Source organism: Rhipicephalus sanguineus, chromosome 9 (genome assembly GCF_013339695.2).
Source record: "Rhipicephalus sanguineus isolate Rsan-2018 chromosome 9, BIME_Rsan_1.4, whole genome shotgun sequence".
In the NCBI taxonomy this organism is placed as follows: Eukaryota; Metazoa; Arthropoda; class Arachnida; order Ixodida; family Ixodidae; genus Rhipicephalus; species Rhipicephalus sanguineus.
The window spans coordinates 154007453-154023360 of NC_051184.2; the positions used below are offsets into that span (position 1 = coordinate 154007453).

A 15908-nucleotide genomic window follows, 5' to 3' on the forward strand; every position below is an offset into this window, starting at 1 on the left:
GAATGAACTTTTGTTCACATAGCAGGATATCTCGGCCCTTATTCCCAGGTATACTTCATACATAAGGTGATTAGTGGGGTTTTTTGGCGCAAGGGCCATGGGTGGCTAAAGAGCGCCATGTCTTTTATGTGGTGTTAGCGATGACCAGTGATTACGATGATAGGGTGTATTGTGGCTGTATAGAGGCCTAAAATCACGCGCTATAAAGTAGCGTAAAAAATGTGTATACAGTCTAAAATTATGGCAGTGAGAAGTGGTGTGATCCATGGGTGTGGGATAAACGACGAGTGATCATGGTATTTACAAGTGAAAGGTGGGATAACAGCACGAGTGCCTCCTCAAGGCCTTTGATCCCAAAGGCCGGGAGGCAGGTGCTTACTTTGATGGAAACCGTAGCAGCAGCCTCAATCATGAGGCCGCGCTACGGAGCGCCTGGAAAAAGAACGTTGAAATTGCGTACATCTTTCAGAAATTTAAAGAGGGACTGGTATTTAAAAAGGGGTTCTTTGCCAATGAACATAACAGGATGGAGTGGGAACTGCAGGTATGTCGATGAAAAATGCTTTTTCCTGAGAGTGTCTAGTTCCGTGCATTGTAGTAGGGTGTGAAGTACAGTTAAGGGATCGCCACAGTAGTCGCACAAAGGTGGATCGCCTCCGGACAGAAGGTATGAATGTGTACTGTATGTGTGGCCAATCCTAAGTCTGCAGAGTGTAACTTCTGTGTGGCGTGATTTTGATACTGGCGGCCAATTACCTAGTTGCGGCTTGATAACGTTCAGTTTATTTTGGGTGTGCCTATCCCATGTGCTCTGCCAAAAGGCCCTGAGCTTTCTTTTGAGGAATGGTTTTAAGTCTATTGGAGGGATAGCTACAGATGTATTGGGACTGTTTTCGTGGGCGGATGCTGCTAGCTGATCCGCCAACACGTTGCCTTGTATCTCGCGGTGCCCTGGCACCCAGCACACTACGACGTGCTGTTTAAGTGAGTAGATCGTGCATAAAATAGAGTAGAGCGAGACAAGGACCAGATTTGTGTGTTTTGTCATAGTTTTTAAAGCTTTCACTACACTTAATGAATCCGTGTATATCACTGCCTTTTGTAGTTTTAATTGTTTTATGTGTTTAACTGCCGCAAGTATCGCGTAGGCTTCTGCCGTGAAGATACTGGAATCAGGGTGCAGAATACCGGAATCGGAAAAAGATGGACCAACGGCTGCGTACGACACAGGAGTGTTAGACTTTGAGGCATCTGTAAAGAATTCAGGGTGTGGGTACTTGTATTGTAATTCAAGGAAGTGTGTCCGAATATGTGCAAGTGGCGCATGCTTGGTAACTTCGATGATTAGTGGGGTTTTGTGGCGCAAGGGCCATGGGTGGCCAAAGAGCGCCATGTCTATTATGTGGTGTTAGCGATGACCAATGATTACGATGACCGGGTGTATTGTGGCTGTATAGAGGCCTAAAATCACGTGCTTTAAAGAAGCGTAAAAGATGTGTATACAGTATAAAATTATGGCAGTGATAAGTGGTGTGATCTATGGGTGTGGGATATATGACGAGTGAGCATGGTATTTACAAGTGGGAGGCAGGATAACTGCACGAATGCCTCCTCAAGGCCTTTGAGCCCAAAGGCCGGGAGGCAGGTGCTTCCTTTGGGAGTTACCGCAGCAACAGCCTCAATCATGAGGCCGCGCTACGAGCGCCTGGAAAAATAACGTTGAAGTTATGGACATCTTTTAGAAATTCGAAGAGAGACTGATATTTAAAAAGTGGTTCTCTGCCAATGAACATATCGGGATGGAGTGGGAACTGCAGGTAGATTGATGAAAAATGCTTTTTTCTGAGAGTGTCAAGTTCCGTGCATTGCAGTAGGGTGTGGAGTACAGTTAGTGGATCGCCACAGTGATCACACAGAGGTGGATCGCCTCCGGACAAAAGATATGAATGTGTACTATGTGTGTGGCCTATCCTCAGTATGCAAAGTGTAACTTCTGTGTAGCGTGACTTCGATACCAGCGGCCAATTACCGAGATGCGGTTTGACAACGTGTAGCTTATTTCTTGTCTGCATATCCCATGTTCTCTGCCAAAAGGCCCTAAGCTTTCTTTTGAGGAAGGGTTTTAAGTCTAATGGGGGAATAGCTACGAGTGTATGGGGGCTGTTTTCGTGGGCGGATACTGCTAGGTGATCCGCCAACACGTTGCCTGGAATCTCGCGGTGCCCTGGCACCCAGCACACTACAACATGTTGTTCGAGTGTGTATATCGTGCATAAAAGAGAGTACAGCGAGACAAGGACCGGGTTCTTGTGTTTTTTCAGTGTTTTTAAAGCTTTTACCACACTTAGGGAATCCGTGTAAATAACTGCCTTTTGTAGTTTTGATTGTCTTATGTGCTTAACAGCCGCAAGTATCGCGTAAGCTTCCGCTGTGAAGATACTTGAGTTTGGGTGCAGAATACCGGAATCGGAAAAGGATGGACCAACCGCTGCGTACGACACAGAAGTATTGGACTTTGAGGCGTCTGTAAAGAATTCTGGACAAGTGTACTTGTGCTGGAGTTCGAGGAAGTGTGTACGGATGTGTGCAAGTGGCGCGTGCTTGGTAACTTCCATGAAAGAAACATCACAATCTATAAGCTGCCACTGCCACGGCGGGAGATGTGGAGCGGGAGCCATTAGAGAGTGTTCGAGAAGTGGCACACCCGTTTCTACAGCTAGGCCCCTCACGCGAAGCGAGTAGGGCTGTGTCATCGAAGGACGGTTGTCAAAAAGGGCAGAGCTGGACAAATCATTGATTGTGGAGTGTGAGGGGTGTTCCTTGTTGGCGTTCACCTTCAGAAAATATACAAATGATAGGTATGATCTCTGTAGGTGGAGCGACCACTCGTTCGATTCGGCGTAGAGGCTTTCTACGGGGCTAGTTCGAAAGGCGCCCGTAGATAGTCGAATGCCTAGATGGTGGACAGGGTCAAGCATCTTTAGGGCGCTTGGCGTCGCAGATTGATAGATTATTGCCCCGTAGTCTAGGCGAGTGCGTATGAGGCTCTTATACAAGTTCAACAGACACTTCTTGTCACTACCCCACGTAGTGCGTGACAACACTTTTAGAACATTCATTGTTTTTATGCATTTGTTTTTTAAATATTTAATGTGTGATACGAACGTAAGCTTACTATCCAGGATAAGGCCTAAGAATTTGTGTTCCGTCTTCACGGAGAGATGTTGACCATGCAGGTCAATATCTGGAGCAGGATGAAGGCCTCTCTTTCGAGAGAACAGGACACAGGTGCTTTTTTTTGAGGATTAAGACTAAAACCATTCTCATTTGCCCATTTGGAGTTCTTCTTCAGCCCTAGCTGGACCTGCCGCTCACACATGGAAAGGTTGCACGATTTAAAACCGACTTGGACATCGTTGACATATGTGCAGTAAAACATATTTCGTGGAATGCAAAGACGCAAGGAATTCATTTTGATAATAAAGAGTGTACAGCTAAGTACACCTCCCTGTGGCACTCCAGTTTCTTGAAGGAATGGTATTGATAGAACATTTCCTACTCGGACACGGAACGTACGATCCGACAAGTAGCTCTCTATTATATCTAGCATTCTACCACGTACACCAAGGTGGGACAGGTCTCTTAATATTCCAAAGCGCCATGTGGTGTCGTAAGCCTTTTCCATATCGAGGAACACAGAAAGGAAGAACTGCTTGTGTACAAAAGCGTCACGGATTTGTGCCTCGATACGTAACAGGTGGTCGGTCGTGGATCTACCCTCGCGAAATCCGCACTGGTACGGGTCAAGTAGATTGTTTGTTTCCAGGAAATGTATAAGACGGCGGTTTATCATCTTTTCAAAAAGTTTGCACAGGCAGCTTGTTAGTGCGATTGGCCTGTAGCTCGTAACGGAGGATGGATCCTTGCCCTGTTTTAGAATAGGAATGACAATGGCCTCTTTCCAAGACGAGGGGATTTCGCCGGAAAACCAGATAGCATTGTATAAGGAAAGTAAGGTTCTTTGCGTTTCGGCAGGTAGGTTTTTCAGCATGTCGTATACCACACGGTCAGAACCTGGGGCGGAATTACTGCAGCTGTTAAGCGATACCTGGAGCTCAGCTAAGCTGAAGGGTTGGTTGTATGCCTCGTGTTTTGTACATTTCCGCTCTAGTTTTTGTTTTTCTATTCTTGTTTTGTACCGTTGGAAGACTTCAGAGTAATGCGCGGAACTAGACACTTGTTCGAAGTGTGCGCCGAGGAAGTTTGCCTGGTCTTCCAAAGTGTCGCCTTGTGTGTTTACTAGAGGAAGTGAATGTACTTGCCGCCCTGCTACCCTACTAACCATGTTCCAGACTTTAGCTTCCTGTGTGTACGAATTGATCCCCGTTAAAAACTTCTCCCAACTTTCTCTTCTTGCCTGTCGGCGCGTTCTCCTGCCTTGAGATTTTATGTTTTTAAAACTCTCAAGGTTCTCGGCTGTCGGAGAGTCCCGAAGCAACCTCCATGCTTTGTTTTGTTTTTTGCGCGCCTTCCGGCATTCATTGTTCCACCATGGGACCCGTCGTTTGCCAGACAGTCCACTTGTTTGTGGGATACATTTGGTGGCAGCATTAATCAGAAAAGCTGTGAAGTAGTCTACAGCTGCACCTATGCTTAAATCACACATGTCTGTCCAACTTAAGAGAGCAGTCTTACGAAACTGTTCCCAGTCGGCTTTGTCAATGTGCCATTTGGGAACCTGTGGGGGACATTCATTTACTATTTGTGTGCTCAGAACAATAGGAAAGTGGTCACTTCCGTAAGGGTTATTAATGACTTTCCATTTAAGTAAGGGTAGAAGCGATGGCGATGTAATGCTGAGATCTATAGACGAGTATGTATTGTTAGCGAGGCTATAATATGTTGGATCTTTCAGATTCAACAGGCAAGCGCCCGAAGAGAAAAGGAATTGTTCAATTAGACGACCTCGCGCATCGCACCGAGAGTCGCCCCATAGACTGCTATGTGCATTGAAGTCCCCAAGCACCAGGTATTGTTCTGGTAGTTCATCTATTAAGGACTGGAACTCATGTTTGTGAAGGTGGTAGTGTGGAGGTATGTAAGAGAGCAAATGGTTACGAGTTTGTTTAAAAGAACCGCTCGAACAGCCACTGCCTCCAGGGACGTTCGGAGCGGTAAATGTGTGCACGCTACTCCTTGATTTACTATAAGAGCTACACCACCGGATGACGCGATGGCATCATCCCGGTCCTTTCTGAATATGACATATTGGCGTAGAAAATTCGTGTTCTTGGATTTTAGGTGTGTTTCTTGTACACACAGCACTTTTGGTGAGTGTTCATGTAGCAGCTCTTGGATATCGTCGAGGTTTCTTAGTAGGCCTCTGACGTTCCATTGTAGAATTTGTGTCTCCATTTTGAGTGTAAATTAGTGCTGTGTGTACTGGAAGAACTATTGCCTTAAGTCACGGAGCCCTTTTCAGGCCCTGTGATGCGGGTTTTTCCTTTTTTGGCGCGCTCCAACGAGCTGCGCCGTTCCTTCGGCGCTTGGGACGCCGTTGGACTTGCCATTGTATCCATCGCCTCAGTAGAGACGCTGGATGCCCGCTCGCGGCTAAAGCGCACGGGTGTCAGAGTTTTGGGGCTTTCTGCCTGAACAGAAGGCCCTGGGCCTGCAGATCCGGAGGCCTGCATGCCCGTTGGTTGCGGAGCAGCCCGGGCTGCTTCCGCTGAGGGGGCGGATGGCGCTACCGCCCGTCCACTGTGCGTGGTACGTGCGGCCGCCGCGAACCTTTGTGGCACTGCCCCCTTGCGTGCCACGTCCGCGAATGTAGGACCCTGTGCGAAGGAAAGGCGTTTGCGCGCCTCCTTAAACGAGATATTTTCAGTTACCTTGAGTGTAATTATTTCTTTCTCTTTTTTCCATGAAGGACAGCTACGAGAGTATGCTGGGTGAGTACCTTCGCAGTTTGCACAAAGGGGAGTTTCCACACAGTCGTCTGCAGGGTGATCGTGTGAACTGCACTTGGCACATGTTTGACGGCCGCGGCAGCTCTGAGAGCCGTGACCGAAACGTTGGCACTTAAAGCAACGGCGAGGGTTGGGTATATAAGGTCTGACCTTTAGCTTCAGGTAGCCTGTTTCGAGATACTCTGGTAGGGTGCTTGTCGAAAATGTGATAATCAGGTGTTTTGTCGGGATTTCTATGTCGTCACGTCTGATTTTAATTCGCTGTACGTGCGTCACATGGCGTTCATTCCAGCCCTCAAGGAGCTCACTCTCAGTCAAGTCAAGCAGGTCTTGGTCAGACACTACACCTCGGGAGCTGTTGAGGGATCGGTGTGGTGTAAGTGAGACAGGGGTGCTTCCAAAAGAGGTGAGTTTTGAAAGTTTTTCATACTGGGTCTTACTTTGAACTTCTAGCAAAAGGTCCCCACTAGCCATTCTTGTAGCCTTATAGCCTTGACCGAGTGTATTGGTGAGGCATTTCGATACAACGAAAGGAGAGATGGTTCTTGCGTTCTTGTCGAGTGTTTCGCAGTGTATTTCGTGGAAGCGTGGAAAAATTTCTTTGGGTTTGAGCAAGGCATTCAGAGTCTCTTCGGTGCGACCTCTCTTTGTGAGAGGACGATCATTCAGTCGAGGAAATGAGGTTGAGGCCATATATTAAGTATAGTTTCGGCAGCCATGCCAGCCGCCCACCATGGAGCCCAACATGGGGACGCGACAGCACTTATATTGATATAAAGCATGCCTACGCCAGCTGTACACAGCTACTATAACCAAATATAATGCGCCCAAGAGAGGGCACATACACAAGGTTAACCCTAGCCGCCAAGAAAAACGGAAGTAAATGGAAGAGAGGAGAGGACAGGAAAGATTAAAAGTGAGAAGGAAAGACGAAGGTGAGGGGAGAGAGAGACAGGAAAAGGCGACTGCCGAATTCCCCTGGGTGGGTCAGCCCAGGGGTGCCGTCTACGTGAAGCCGGGGCCAAAGGGGTGTGTTGCCTCTGCCGGGGGGCCTTAAAGGTCCAATCACCCGGCGTCGGCTCAACCCCCAGGATCCCCTTTTCCCCGGACACGGCAATGCCACGCACGGCTAGGCGTGGGAGGGGGTCGAAACCCCCCCCGTTAGCTCGGGTCCGTGGTGTCGCTACACACCAAACGCCTGCTTGCGCAGACGCCCCTGCGGGGATGCTTGGTAACTTCGACGAAAGAAAGATCGCACTCTATAAGCTGCCACTGCCACGGCGGGAGATAGGCAGCGGGAGCCATTAGACAGTGTTCGAGAAGTGGCACACCCATTTCTTCAGCTAGGCTCCTCACACGAAGTGAGTACGGCTGTCTCATCGAAGGACGGTTGTGAAAAAGTTCAGAAGCAGACAACTCATTGATTGTAGTGTGTGAGGGGTGTTCGTTGTTTGCGTTCACCTTGAGGAAAATATACAAAAGATAGGTAAGACCTCCGGAGGTGTAGCGACCACTCGTTCGATTCGACGTAGAGGCTTTCCACGGGGCTGGTGCGAAAGGCGCCCGTAGATAGCCGAATGCCTAGATGGTGGACAGGGTCAAGCATTTTGAGGGCGCTTGGTGTCGCAGACTGGTAGATTATTGCCCCGTAGTCTAGGCGAGTGCGTATGAGGCTTTTATACAAATTCATCAGACATTTCTTGTCACTACCCCACGCAGTGCGTGACAATACTTTTAGAACATTCATTGTTTTTATGCACTTGTGTTTTATGTACTTGATGTGTGTTATAAAGGAGAGTTTCGTGTCTAGGATAAGCCCTAGGAACTTGTGCTCCGTTTTTACCGACAGACGCTGTCCATGTACCCCAATGTCTGGATCGGGATGGAGGCCTCTCTTTCGGGAGAATAAGACGCAAGTACTTTTTTGTGCATTCAGTGCAAAGCCATTTTCGTCTGCCCATCTAGAGATCTTGTTTAAACCTAGCTGGACCTGCCGCTCACACATCGAGAGGTTGCACGATTTAAAGCCGACCTGTACATCATCGACAAATGTGCAATAAAACATATTCCGTGGGATGCAAAGACGCAGGGAATTCATTTTGATTATAAAGAGTGTACAGCTAAGTACACCACCCTGTGGCACTCCGGTTTCTTGAAGGAATGGTCTTGATAGAACATTTCCTACTCGGACACGGAACGTACGATCCGACAAGTTGCTCTCTATTATATCTAGCATTCTACCACGTACACCAAGGTGGGACAGGTCTCTTAGTATTCCGAAGCGCCATGTTGTGTCGTAAGCCTTTTCCATATCGAGGAACACAGAAAGAAAGAACTGCTTGTGGGCGAATGCGTCACGGATTTGTGCCTCGATACGTAATAGGTGGTCGGTGGTGGATCTACCCTCGCGAAATCCGCACTGGTACGGGTCAAGTAGATTGTTTGTTTCCAGGAAATGCATAAGTCGGCGGTTTATCATCTTTTCGAAAAGTTTACACAGGCAGCTTGTAAGTGCGATGGGCCTGTAACTCGCAACGGAGGATGGATCCTTGCCCTGTTTAAGAATGGGAACGACGATCGCCTCTTTCGAAGACGAGGGGATCTCGCCGGAAAACCAGATGGCATTGTACAAGGACAGTAAGGTTTTTTGCGTTTCGGCAGGTAGGTTTTTCAGCATGTCATATACCACACGGTCGGAGCCTGGGGCTGAATTACTGCAGCAGTTTAGCGATGCCTGCAGCTGAGCTAAGGAGAAAGCTCTGTTATACGCATCGTATTTTGTGGATTTGCGCTCTAATTTCTGTTTTTCTATTGTTGTCTTGTAGCGTTGGAAAGCCTCGGAATAGTGCGACGAGCTGGACACTTGTTCGAAATGTGCGCCTAGGAAGTTTGCTTGCTCTTCTAAGCTGTCGCCTTGTGTGTTTACTAGAGGCAATGAATGTGTTTGTCGTCCTTCTACCCTACTAATCATGTTCCAGAGTTTGCCTTCTTGTGTGTATGAATTGATGCCTGATAGAAATTTCTGCCAACTCTCCCTTCTAGCCTGTCGGTGCGTTCTCCTGCCTTGAGACTTGATATTCCTAAAATCTGTGAGATTCTCCGCTGTCGGGGAGTCGCGAAGCAACTTCCATGCTTTGTTTTGTTTCTTACGCGCATTTCTGCACTCCTTGTTCCACCATGGAACTCGTCGTTTTCCAGAGTGTCCACTTGATTGTGGGATACATTTGGTTGCGGCATCAATCAGAAATGATGTAAAGTATTCTACAGCTGCGTCTATGCTTAAGGCAGACATGTCCGTCCAACTTAACAGTGTAACATTCCGAAACTGTTCCCAATCGGCCTTCTCAATCAGCCATTTTGGAACCTGAGGGGGACATTCATTTGTAATTGGTGTGTTCAGAAGTATTGGAAAATGGTCACTTCCGTAAGGATTATTGATAACTTTCCATTCAACTAGGGGCAAAAGTGATGGGACGCTATGCTGAGATCTATGGACGAGAATGTTCTGTTTGCAAGGGCAATAATATGTTTGGTAGTTTTTTATTCAAGAGACATGCGCCAGAACAGAGAAGGAACTGTTCAATCAGACGTCCTCGCGCATCGCAGCGAGAATCCCCCCATAGACTGTTGTGTGCATTTAAGTCTCCAAGGACCAGAAATGGTCTGGAAGTTGATCTATTAAGGACTTCATATTCATATTTTGAAATTCATATTTTTGGAGCTGGCAGTGCGGGGGTATGTAAAGTGAGCAGATTGTGATCAGTTTGTTGAATAGAACGGCTCGAACAGCCACTGCCTCAAGGGACGTTTGGAGTGGTAAGTGGGTACATGCAATTCCTTGGTTAACTATAACGGCTACCGCCACCAGATGACGCCCACAGCATCATCCCGGTCCTTTCGGAATATGACATATTGCGTAGAAAATTCGTGTTTTTGGATTTTAAATGTGTTTCCTGTACACACAGCACTTTTGGTGAGTGTTCATGAAGCAGCTCTTGGATATCGTCGAGGTTTCTTAGTAGACCTCTGACGTTCCATTGTATAATTTGTGTATCCATTTTGAGTGTAAATTAGTGCTGTGTGTACTGAAAGAACTGTTACCTTAGGTCACAGAGCCCTTTCCAGGCCCTGTGATGCGGGCTTTTTCTTTTTTGGCGCGCTCCAACGAGCTGCGCCGCTCCTTCGGCGCCTGAGACGCTGTTGGGCTTGCCGTTGTGTCCATCACCTCGGCAGAGGAGCTGGATGCCCGGTCGCGGCTCACGCGGACGGGTGTCAGTGTTTTGGGGCTTTCTGCCTGAACAGAAGGCCCTGGGCCTGCAGATCCGGAGGCCTGCATGCCCTTTGGTTGCGGAGCAGTACGGGCTGCTTCCGCTGAGGGGGCAGTTGGCGCTACCGCCCGTCCACTGTGCGTGGTACGTGCGGCCGCCGCGAACCTTTGTGACACTGCCCCTTGCGTGCCACGTCCGCGAATGAAGTTCCCTGTGGAAAAGAAAGGCGTTTTCGCGCCTCCCTAAAGGAGATGTTTTCCGTTACCTTGAGTGTTATTATTTCTTTTTCTTTTTTCCATGCGGGACAGCTACGAGAGTAGGCTGCGTGCCCACCTTCGCAGTTTGCACAACGGGGAACTTCTACACAGTCGTCTGCAGGGTGATCGTGCGAACTACATTTGGCACAGGTTTGACGGCCGCGGCAGCTCTGAGAGCCGTGACCGAAACGCTTGCACTTAAAGCAACGCCGCGGGTTTGGGATGTAAGGTCTGACCTTCAGCTTCAGGTAGCCTGTTTCAAGATATTCTGGTAGGGTGCTTGTGGAAAATGTGATAATCAGGTGTTTTGTCGGGATTTCTATGTCGTCACGTCTGATTTTAATTCGCTGTACGTGCGTCACATGGTGTTCATTCCAGCCCTCAAGGAGCTCACTCTCAGTCAAGTCAAGCAGGTCTTGGTCAGACACTACACCTCGGGAGCTGTTGAGGGATCGGTGTGGTGTAAGTGAGACAGGGGTGCTTCCAAAAGCGGTGAGTTTTGAAAGTTTTTCGTACTGGATCTTACTATGCACTTCCAGAAGAATGTCCCCACTAGCCGTTCTTGTAGCCTTATAGCCTTGACCGAGTGTATCGGTGAGGCATTTCGATACAAGAAAAGGAGAGATCGTTCTTGCGTTCTTTTCGAGTGTTTCGCAGTGGATTACGTGGAAGCGTGGAAAAATTTCTGTGGGTTTGAACAAGGCATTAAAAGTCTCTTCGGTGCGCCCTCTCTTTGTGAGACGACGATCATTCAGTGGAGGAAATGAGGTTGAGGCCATAGATTATGTATAGTTTCGGCAGCCATGCCAGCCGCCCACCATGGAGCCCAACATGGGGACGCGACAGCACTTATATATATAAGGCATGCCAACGTCAGCTGTACACAGCCACTATAACCAAATATAATGTGCCCAAGAGAGGGCACACACACAAGGTTAACCCTCGCCGCCAGGAAAACGGAAGTAAATAGAAGTGAGGAGAAGACAGGAAAGATGAAAAGTGGGATAAAAGACGAAGATGTGAGGGGAGAGAGAGACAGGAAAAGGCGACTGCCGATTTCCCCTGGGTGGGTCAACTCAGGGGTGCCGTCTACGTGAAGCCGGGGCCAAAGGGGTGTGTTGCCTCTACCGGGGGGCCTTAAAGGTCCAATCACCCGGCGTCGGCTCAACGCCCAGGATCCCCTTTTCCCCGGACACGGCAAAGCCACGCACGGCTAGGCGTGGGAGGGGGTCGAAACCCCCCCGTTAGCTCGGGTCCGTGGTGTCGCTACACACCAAACGCCTGCTTGCGCAGACGCCCCTGCGGGGACTTCATACATAAGGCTCCGTGTTTTCGGTTTTATCCGAAAAAATCCGTTAAACATTCGCCGGTAAATTTTTTGACAATTCGGATTTGTCCGATATACTCCGATTTCAAGGGCCAATACGACCTGGTTCCGTTCTTTATCGAAAGGGCAAGTTCTAAGCGCTCATTGATACATCTTCTGGTTTGACCGATTTAAAGTTTACCGCGCGTAGCTCTATTAGGCGATGTAGCTGTATTGTTCTCCGACTCAGCTTCCTACATGCAGACGCTTCACAAGGATTTGCAACTCTCCAACCCCGAATTCGAGGCGCTTCACTTCAAGGATCCGTGCCACCTACTCAACAACGCTCCCGAGGATGGAATCAGGACGAGCTCGCTTGTTGTGCATTTTGTTGTGCACTTTCCTGCCCTGTTGAAGTCGTCGCGGGAGCTGCGCCGTAAGTTTGGTCTTGTGTGCTTGGCCATGGGCATGCCCATCAAGTCACTGAAAACCGTATGTTCGCTGCGGTGATTCTCTTTTTACGAAGCTCTAGAAGATATTTTGGACAACTGGCGTGCCATTTAGTCTCTCTTGAGAAGCGACGAAACCAAGGGAACGAAGTGTCAGAAGCTCAAGAGTCTTATTTCATCACCAAAAGCTGTGCACGATTTGCTCGTTAAGATGAGGTCTCTGAAGACCAATTCGTGTGCCGTGCACTCAATTATTAAAGAACTTGAAGCAGAGAGTACCCTGGTACACCAAGTTTATACCATGCTGTAGGTTCGTTTCTACGCACTCATCAGTCAGTAACGTGATCCAACCGAGGTCTTCGCATCAGATGTCACAAGTCTGTTGGACCTCCTTTATGAGACTGACCGCTTAAGGACTGTCGCATATTTGCACGGATACTACTCTGCTGTCGCCGAAAAGTGGAGACAGACATCCGAGAGGAAGCTGTGCGATCAACTACAGTACACCAAAGAATCGTTTTGGTACTGTGTTCAAATTGTGAACCAAAATGTGAAGCATGAGCTGCCCTGCACGTTAGAAACCTATGCGCCTAGTTTTCAATTAATGCTTCTTGAAACTGACGGCGTGAGCCACCTCCTGAGTGATTTTGTGAATTATCAGTGCTATGAAATATCTAACATTGTTGAACCCCTGTCGTTTTGGAGACTACACAATTTCCAGTTGCCAGTGCTGAGCGCTGCGTCTTATGGCGCTTCCTCTTTCTAGCGCTAACGTGGGAAGGGCATTTTCAAAGCTCAGAGTCGTCAATCGAAAGAAGCGTGCTTCGATCACTGACAGCGACCTCGCAAAATATTTTAAGCATACGGTTGTTATACGCACAAATACAGAAGTTTTGTGTTAAAGTATTTCGCTTGTGCGTATACCTTTTTGGTGCATTGAAACCTTCTAGAAAAATATGTGCTTCGTGTATTTTGATGTTTTAGTATTCAGATACGATTTTGGGGTTTCGAGAATAATGCAAAACTCCGAATTTCGGAGAATTGGGGATTTACGAGAAATAAACTTCGATAAACGCCAAATTTCCGCCAAAGATATATACTCCGATAAACACCCGCCGATTTTCAAGAAAAAAAATCACAGCATATCCACGGGGTGAATGATGATGAGTGGGGCGAAGCTCCGGAGGAAATCATCTGTAAACCGTGAAACTCTTCCGTGAAATTCGCCCAGTGCATCATATACAGAGTGTGAAACACCGTGTATATATTAAACATCAAACTTTCATTGTACTGTTGGTTTACGTGGTCCCTTCATTATCACCGCTTTGTGATCGGTGAAATGCAGAGTAAGTGGTTCTTGTATGGGTGTTGCCCACCTAGTATGTGTGATATGCTGCCGTGACGCTTCGGCCTCCCGTTCTCAAACGGCTGGATCTTCGCGACGCTGCCGCGCCGCTTTGGCCTCTCGCCGTAGCAATGCGGGGTTTTCCCGGCGTTGTCGAGCAGCCTGACGGCACGCTTCGGCCTCTCGTTCTCGCACGGCCGGATTCTGTCTGCGTGCGCGCGCTGCCACCGCCTTGCGCGCTCGTCGCTCCGCCGCCTTATCTTCCATCCGGCGACTCCGAGCGAAAGAGAAAGCGCGCCAAGAGCGAGCGCCTTTTCTTATTTTAGCAGCGCCATCTATCATCTTTAATCATCAACGCATACGAAAAACCACTAACACCATCTAGTGATATTATTTCCAAGGACATATACACACAACGCCATCTATTGAGCAATTCATAAACTAGAGGTAGCAGCCTGACGACACGCTTCAGCGTCTCTTTCACGTACGGACACACAACGCCATGTATTCAGCAATTCATAAAGCAGAGGTGGCTACATACTACTACTACTACAGAGGAGTGAACGACTCACACCCTAAGGAGCTTCGTCCCTAATAAACACCGAAAACACGGAGCCCTACTCATACATCAGGATTCTTCCTGAAAGAAATTTCTAGGCAGTCTTAATACAGGACGCATTACTAACGACGGCTACCGGCCAATGGCTGAAAGCTCCTACGAACGAAAGCTTTGTGCATTGGACTTCCGAATCACGTTAAGCTGCAGAGTACTTTTCAGCGCACTAGAGCTTCTTGTTAATGAAAGTGAAAACTGCCAACAAATCGCTTGTAGCACAAAGCTACAAGATTTCTCAGAAATGAAAGCTTCTTATTTGAGGAAAAATTCGTCCTGGTCCGGGGATATTTCTCCAACTAAGACGCTTTTCTTTCTGGGAAATCCATATGAATTTTCTTGTAACTTAGCGCTACAAACAGGTGGTTTCCCATTCTTCCTTTCATAGCGCTTTCGCCACCTTACGGGATACCGCAGAACTTATTTGCAATTCTCAGTTGTTTGCTTACTTGAGCAACATTACAAATGGGAAAGCGACCATATTGCTTACATACTGTACACGCAATAAAAAGATATAAGTTCATCGGAACATGGAGCCTTTAAGCGATGAGAAGTAGTTCGACAGCAAATGTCGCCGGAGCCAGTGTTTCTACAGAAGCACTTGTCTCTTTGCCGAGATGACAAGTCTGCTTCTCGAAGTGTTGTCTCCAGCAACACTCCCTATTAATTTATTTTTCATCATCCGCATTCCAATAATTCTCACGTGTCTTCCGCTTTTCTTTAGCCAATAAGCGTATACTATTCGATTTTTAACAGCATTTTCAGACACTTGACAACACAACCTCTTAAGTCCTTTGCTGCATTGTTTTATAAGTGTATAAATGAAAGCTCGTGTTTGAAACCTTTTACGCCTTTATGTTCGTGTTCGTGGAGCTCGAAGGTGTTCTATTGCACCCTAGTGTCCCGTCCCCTTTAAGTCTGGCAGTATTTCGTTTACTGATAAAAAAAACAGTTTCTATCAATATTTTAACAGGATCATTGAATACACTTCCGCTCGTACAGATGACGACTGGATATTTGCTTTCCACAGAGTAGGGTAGCAAGCCAGATGCGCGGCTGGTTATCTTCCCTGCCTTTTCTTCCTTTCCTCCTCCTCCTCTTCTGAGCAGATGACGAGTGTTACTTCGACCACGAAGGCTGGTTCTACCTCGTACAGCGACTGAGTGAGTTTATTTACTGTCGGAACGCAAAGATGGCGCCTGCAGAATTTGAAGCAGTCCTACTAAAGTGCGCCCATGTGGAGGACTGCGCGGTCGTGGGCCTGCCGCACCTGCAAGCTGGACAGCTGCCTCACGCCGTGATCGTGCCAAAGAGTGACAGTATGATGATTAGTGGGGTTTGTGGCGCAAGGGCCATGGGTGGCCAAAGAGCGCCGTGTCTATTATGTGGTGTTAGCGATGACCAATGATTACGATGACCGGGTGTATTGTGGCTGTATAGAGGCCTAAAATCACGTGCTTTAAAGAGCGTAAAAGATGTGTATATAGTATAAAATTATGGCAGTGATAAGTGGTGTGATCTATGGGTGTGGGATAAATGACGATTGAGCATGGTATTTACAAGTGAGAGGCGGGATGACAGCACGAATGCCTCCTCAAGGCCTTTGCGCTCAAAGGCCGGGAGGCAGGTGCTTCCTTTGATAGAGTTACCGCTTTGATTGATTAGTGGGGGTTTTGTGGCGCAAGGGCCATGGGTGGCCAA

The 15908-nt window shown here is 47.9% G+C and overlaps 1 protein-coding gene across 1 annotated transcript in view; it reads left to right on the plus strand.

Annotated features, from left to right (window-relative positions):
* Positions 1-15908, plus strand: part of LOC119404032 (cytochrome c oxidase assembly factor 7 homolog) — a 611270-nt gene that overhangs the window by 203391 nt on the left and 391971 nt on the right. The gene's annotated exons all lie outside the window — the stretch shown is intronic.